Source organism: Otolemur garnettii, unplaced genomic scaffold (genome assembly GCF_000181295.1).
Source record: "Otolemur garnettii isolate 467f Iridium unplaced genomic scaffold, OtoGar3 scaffold00006, whole genome shotgun sequence".
NCBI lineage: Eukaryota > Metazoa > Chordata > Mammalia > Primates > Galagidae > Otolemur > Otolemur garnettii.
This window is the reverse complement of record NW_003852401.1, coordinates 6248541-6255848: the sequence shown is the minus strand read 5'-3', so window position 1 is coordinate 6255848 and position 7308 is coordinate 6248541. Positions and strand designations below refer to the sequence as shown.

Here is a 7308-nt window from a genome sequence, read left to right as displayed (position 1 = left end):
ACGAGAGCACGGTTTACCCTGAGTACTGCATGCTAGGAGGTTAAGGAGGAGAGACAAATCCGCAAAGAGAATAGAAAGGAGAAACTGTAAGGTGATGGGATGTGATGCCTGCCCTAGAATCCACGTGAAGATAGGGAGAGACGAAGTGATCACGTGGAGTGAGATAGGAAACAATGATTGTTCAAATGTTGCTGATAGGAAAAGGTGAGGACTAAGAATTGATCACTGAATTTAGCAATGTGAAGATCATTGTAACTAGGATGAACAGTAGTTTCAGCACAGTGTGGAAAGCAAAAGGCAGATCAGAGTAGGTGTAGAGTTGAAAGGGAGGAGAAGAATTGGAAAAAGTAATTATAGACACTTTTTAAAAATAAGAATTATCAAAAAAAAAATAAGAATTATCAAAGGCCAAGTTCAGCAGCTCATGCCCATAATCCTAGCCCTCTGGGAGGCTGAAGTGGGGCGGGGTGGGGGGACATCCTTTGAGCTCAGGAGTTTGAGACCAGCCAGAGCAAGAGTGAGACCTTGTCTCTAGTAAAAATAGAAAAATTAGCTGGGGGTTATGGTAGGCACCCATAATTTCAGTTACTTGGGAGTCTGAGGCAGGAGGATTACTTGAGCCTAGGAGTTTGAGGTTGCTATGGGCTTGGCTGATATCATGGTACTCTAGCTTAGACAACAGAGTGAGAATATGTCTCAAAAAAAAGAGAATTATTATTAAAATTTTGAAGTACATAACAATAGAGAGGTTAAGAAAAATGAAACCTCATAACCACATTGTACAAACCAATCCTATATATCCATTATCCAGAGTCAATCATTTTTAACTGACATCCAATTGTGTTCATTTATTTCTCCACTCCTTCTGTATCTACCCTGCCTGATTATTTTGAAGTAACTCTGAAACATCATCTAATATCAATCATAAACATTTAGACTTCTTTTTAGAAGTCATTGTAATTTTTTTCCTCTAAAAGGAGTAAAGAAACAGATAGTAACTTGCAGGTGAAGTGAGGTTAAGAGGTTTTTGTACACCACATTTGTGTCCCTGGGTTCAGGTATGGATTATCAAGAAAATTGGATTTCACCAGGGTTTTTGTTTTGCCAAATGAAAAACAAAGTGAGACTCAAGGGTGTATGCAAAGGAGTGATTACTATACTTGGATAATAATTGACAGTGTGATCATAAGCATTTTTGCTGGGTAAAATGGGGAGTGATTACATCTAGAAGGTGAATGTGAAAACATAGTAGAACCAGAGATTAGAGGTCAATGTTGGGTAGAAAAAGCCTGAACTAGCAATAGAAGAGGTGATGGTTTGAGAGTATGATGAATGAAATTGAGATTATGGAAGATCTACTGTTGCATTAAGTCAGCAGTTCTCAACCTTTGGGGTTTGAACGACCCTTTCACAGGGGTTGCCTAAGCCCATCCTGCATGTCAGATATTTACATTATGATTCATAACAGTAGCAAAATTACAGTTACGAAGTAGCAACAAAAATAATTTTATGATTGGGGGTCACCACAACATGAGGAACTGTATTAAAGGGTCGTGGCATTAGGAAGGTTGAAAACCACTGCATTAGCTGGTGATAACAAGGTATAAGTATAATCACAGAGCTGATGTGGGAGGGAAGACAAATTAGTCAGAGGAGAGGACCTCAAGGAAGTGAGAAATCAGAGATGTTAATTCACTTCTATAATCTACTAAACAGAAGTAGAGACTGAATCCAAGAGTTAAATCTCTGAGAAGTGGAAGTGAAATACAGAATGGAGGTGGCTGGTGGATTTTAAACAGGAGGAAATATATTCTGAACATAACAATGAGAAATAAGAAGAGACTAAGCCAGGTCCAGAGAGAGTTGTGGGAATGTCAAAAAAACAATCAATGCACATGACTATAAAATACTATCTTATACAAGGACATTATTAACACAAAATGCCAAATTGTTGAAAAATAGAGACCTCTCTGTGTATTTAATCATATTTTTCCTGCCTTGTTGATGTATTTAAAGTTTCCTTAAGGTCAGGACATTTTTGCTTGTTTGTTTGAGGCAGAGTCTCACTATGTCACCCTGGGTAGGGTGCCATGGCATCACAGCTCACAGCAGCCTCAAACTCTTGGGCTTAAGCGATTCTCTTGCCTCAGCGTCCCAAGTAGCTGGGAGTATAGGCATCCAACACCGTGCCCAGCTATTTTTTTGGTGTAGTTGTCATTGTTGTTTAGTTGGTCTGGGCTGGGTTCAAAGCCACCAGCCTCAGTGTATGTGGCTGGCGCCATAACCACTGTGCTGAGCCAGAAAATTGATTTTAAAACAACTTTTCTTTATTGGCCTTGTTATTTGATTTATATCTTTTAAATTAATTGACAACAGCAAGTTTAAAGCTCCAATTCAGTAGTCATGTGTGGTAAGCATGCAGCCGAGTTTTGTTATGAGTACCTATCATTGAGCTATACTTAAAATTTGGGCACAATATAGTAAATGGAAATGAGCTTGATATTCAGCTGCTATCTACAAAGAGTCTGACCTTGTAGGCATTTAAAGTCTTATTTTGAATTTTAAATTGGTTAAATTTTATGTGATATTTGCTGAGAAGAGGATGTTGACTACTGAAATGTCATGTTCATCATGTTATGGTTATTTTTCTGACCATAACCACATTATACAAATCAATGTGTGTCTAAAAGACTATCATAAATGTATTTCTTGCTTTTGTAAGCATTAAAGATTTGTCAGAAGATTATTCAAACTATTTTTTATAAAATAAAAGCTATGACTTTTAATTTCTTAATTCTCCCTTTCTCCTCACCCCCGCTTTTTGGAAGATATTTTGATTACTTGTTAACTTTTAACCTAAAGCTTGTATGGTTTTTGTCACAAGCACTTCATGGCACACAGACAACTAATGAGGGGATCAAATTTAGTGTCCTTAGTCACCCAAAGCCTGACATCGAGCTCTGACCAGAAACCCAGTATGTAGCAGCCACAACTGGGTACTATTGTTGTCTGAGTATCCTTGCTTCAGTGTTTCAAAATATGGTGGCTGCAGAAGTTTGTGATACTGCAACAGTCTTATGGCATCTTCTATTATAAACTACTTCTTTTGCCTTTGATGTCTAATGAGTCTTCCCAGTCTTCCAACCTTCTATAATAATTTGCACATAGACATACATCCTATGCTTCCTCTCCTGGTTCTCAAAAATTCCAACTATTCTTCCCAATGACCCTTTTACTCCACCCTCCTCAAAGACTTCATAAACTGTTGCCACACCTGGCTCCATACCCCTCCCAAGAACAATCCATTGGTTTGGATGATGACGACTGCTCACAAGTAGCACCACTCTCCACTTTTGCTGCAGAAACATAGGCATGCAGCCCACTTCTTGTAGCCATTGCCATTGTAGGTCTGGGTCTGGTTTGACTTAAGCTTCATCATCTTCCAAACGTGGGCAGGGAAGCTGTGCAAGTCATGGAAATCAAGGGGTGGGGAGCCAAGAGAAGCAGGGAGGGAAGGCCTCTTCTCTTCTACATGGCTCTGCTGCTGGCCCATCACAGTCAATCATTGCCCCCAACCCAGGTCCTGGGCCTCAGCTGCCGTTATCATGGCTGTCATCACTGGTATTACCACAGCTGCTACCCTCTGTGTGGCCACCACCTCTGACAACCTCTTTCAGTTCTTTAAGCTCCATTGTATCCTTCCTAATGTCCTAATCCTGTGATTTTGTCTTTAACTTTATTTCTTGAGATAATTTTTGGACGTCTTTTTGCTTTTTTTTCACTTTCTTTTAATTCCATTCATCTTATTTTCCATCCATATTCTTAATTCCATTTCTGTCATTTCAACAATTTCTTCATGGTTGGAATTTTCTGTGGTAGCTCCATGGGGGAGCTGATCTGTTCCTGTTTTTCATGTTGCCAGAGATTTTTTTGCTGGTTCCTCCTTGTGTGTGTGTGTGTGTGTGTGTGTGTGTGTTTCTTCCCACCAGGGTAGTCCAAATAAGGCAACTGATCAAAGTTTAACCAATCAAATATTTTCTTGCTCTACTTCTGTATTCACCCTATAAAATCTTTTCCCTCTACCATCTCCAGTGGAGTCCCAGACCCCTTCCAGTTTGGGGCTACTTGATTCATAAAACTGTTCAAAAAAAAAACCCTTTAAAACTTCAGTATGCTGAAATTTACCTTTTAACATCAGACACCAACTAGGCATTCAACAACTTAATACATTTCTGACAAGAATTGCTCAGAGCTAGCACAGCTCTCCATAGGTCAAGGACTTAGTTTTACAGACCTTCTCCACTCCAGATAGTCATGGATGGGGTCTCCAGGCACTTACGCTTCTACTCAGCTGACTACAAATGTAAGAGTCCCCTTAACACTTCACTAGGATGATTCACAAAACTTAGGAAAACACTTTGCTTATGTTTGCCTGGTTATTATGAAAGAAGCAATTCAGGAACAGCCAAATGGAAGAGATTCATAAGCCAAGGCATGGTGGGTGGGGATGGGGAGGAGCGTGCAGAGTTTCCATGGTCTCTCCAGGTTCATCACTTTCCTATCACCTCAAAGTATTCACAAATCCTGAAGGTCTCTGAACCCTAAAGTTGAGAGGTTTGTATGAAAGTTTCATTACATGGGCACAATTGACTAAATCACTGGCCATTGATGACTGAAGTTTATTTCCGCTGTCTTCCCTCCAGCCCCAGAGGTGAGGAGGGGAGCTGAAAGTTCCAGCCCTCTTATGCTTGCTTTCTAGTGACTAGCCCCCAATTTGAATCTACCTAGGAGCCCTTGCTGTGACTCATCTCAGTAGCATACAAAAGATACTTTTCATTGCTCAGGAAATTAAGAGTTTTAGAAGCTGTGTACCAGAAACCTGGCCAAAGACCAAATATATTTTTTAAACCAAAATTACCTGTAATAATTATTGACCTTGCAAATATAATAGCTACTTAAAATTTGAATTAAATTTTACATTTTTTGTTTTTATAATTAAATTTTAAAACGTACCAGTTATGTAGTCAAAATCTGATACTTTCCCCCCTACCTTTTCTATTATCTTTATTCATTCATCATTTCTAAAATCCCTGCACAATATCTGTCACTGGCACCCCAACTGAGAAGATGTACCTTAAACAAAAAAATCTAAGTATCCTGTAGGTTGAGGTTCCTTTATATCCACACTTGTCTCTAAAATATTATTTGCCCCAAAGTGAGCCATACTGTACCCCTGCTAATTTCGAAATAGCACTAGGTATCTGAGGCTATCATTTGGGAAAGAGCAAGAGTTTCCTCTACTTGGGGCTAAAATAAATGGCAGGCCATCTGCAATGACTAGAAGACAAACATAGCCAAAGACGGGAGTGTGGCCAACATGCCACCTAACAACTACAACAAATTAAAATCAGACAATTGCTACCAAAAGACCCATAAAAATATCAGCGGCAACTGCGACTAAACGAACATAAAGATGGTTCTAGAGAGCACAGGTCTGTGGAATTAATACAGTAATGGTCAAAGTACACAAGATCAAGAAATAGGACTCAGTAAGAAGTCAACTGTCATTTAGGAAGCAATTATCTGATAACACAAAGCTCAGTGCCCTCTGAGGCCTGACATTAATTACATATTAAATATCATATGACTGATAAGACTTGGTGGGTTATTTGCCAAAGGTTATGTATTTTTCAGAAAGGAATTAACTTTTAAAGCAACCTATGCTTTAATTCATCCAACAAATATTTGCTGAGCAACTTCTCAGGGGATAGGATGGTGTGCAAAACAGAAAGTTTTGCTGCTGTGAAGGAGTTAAGGGTTTAAGGTGAGGCCAAATGTTAATCAAACAGCACTAATCCTTGTTTAATTACAAACTGAGAGAAGTAAGTGCTCTAAAAAATGGAAAATGGTTCTGTGAGGGTTTATATCAAAGATACTGATCAAGGAAGTATTGGAGGAAATAATCATTAAACTGAGATCTGAAGGAAGAGCTGGGTTGAATAGCTTGTGCCTTAAACTGAAACAGGGTTTTTACCAGTGGGTTGGTGTATCACTTTGCTAAGGCTTCCATCAAAGTATGGCAAACTGAATGGCTTAAGTAATATTGCCTCTAAGTTGTGGAGGCTAGACATCTGAGATAAAGATATTGGTTAGGTTGCTTCTTTCTGAGAGTGCTGAGGAAGAATCTTTTCCATGCCTGTCTCCTAGAATCTGGTGCTTTGCTGGAAATCTTTGGTGTTCTTTGGCTTGTAGATCTCTGCTTCTGTTTATGGACTGAATGTTAACTGCTCCCCCCACCTCTCCAAATCCATGCATTGAAATTATAACCCCTGATGGGATGGTATTAGAAAGTGGGGCTTTGGACAGGTAATTAGATTATGAGGATATGACCCTCATAAATGGGATTAGTGCTGTTATATGAAGTCTGACAATTAAGTGAACTCATCCTAGAAAAAGTGCTATATACCCCATTGCTGAATATCACTAACTCACCAGATGACTAAGAGGAGGACTTTCTACAAGCTCTGACTGCCAATCTAGAAAAAAGAGTTCCAAAATTGCTTTAAAGGGTAGACTAGGTGTTGATGTTAGTGCATAGCTTCCCAAGGGGAATACTTCGAATATAACTAGGATAAGTTTGCAAACTTAATTGTCTGACCTCATAAAAGAGACTCCAGAAGGCACTTTTATCTCTTGTGTCATGTTAGGCCACAGCAACACAGGAGCCATCTGTAAAGCAGGAAGCAGTCCATCACCATAGATCCCACATACACTAAATCTGCCAGAGACTTGATCTTGGACTTCCCAGCCTCCAAACCCATGAGAACTAAATTTCTGTTATTCAAGCCACCTAGTCTATGGTATTTCTGTGATACCAGCCCAAAGAGACCAAAACAGCCTTTATCTTCATATGGTCTTCTTCCTGTGTGTATCTGTGTCCACATCTCCTCTTTACATAAGGACATCAATCATATTTGATTAGGGGTCCACCTCAGTTCAGTATGACCTTTGCTAATTATGTCAGCAGTGATCCCATTTCCAAACAAGATCACTGAAGTACTGAAGGACTGAACTTCAACTTATGTATTTTTTTTTTGGAGGGGGTGAAGGGGACACCATTCAATCCATACCTATTGGATTGGAAGAGACAATCGGAAGCCCAGGGTGGAGGTGTCTCAAATTCACCTCCTGACCTTCAGCTGGGTTAGTCATAAGAAATAAAAATAAGCTTTCACTTGAAAGAGCTATAGAAAATTCAAGGTCCTAAAGAAGGACATTCAATATCCAAGGAGAGTTGGATTGTGTTTA

At 39.4% G+C, this 7308-nt stretch overlaps 1 pseudogene; it reads right to left on the bottom strand.

Annotated features, from left to right (window-relative positions):
* Positions 1 to 2936: 2936 nt before the first annotated feature.
* On the bottom strand, positions 2937 to 3439 carry LOC100943393 (annotated as a pseudogene).
* Positions 3440 to 7308: the final 3869 nt, after the last annotated feature.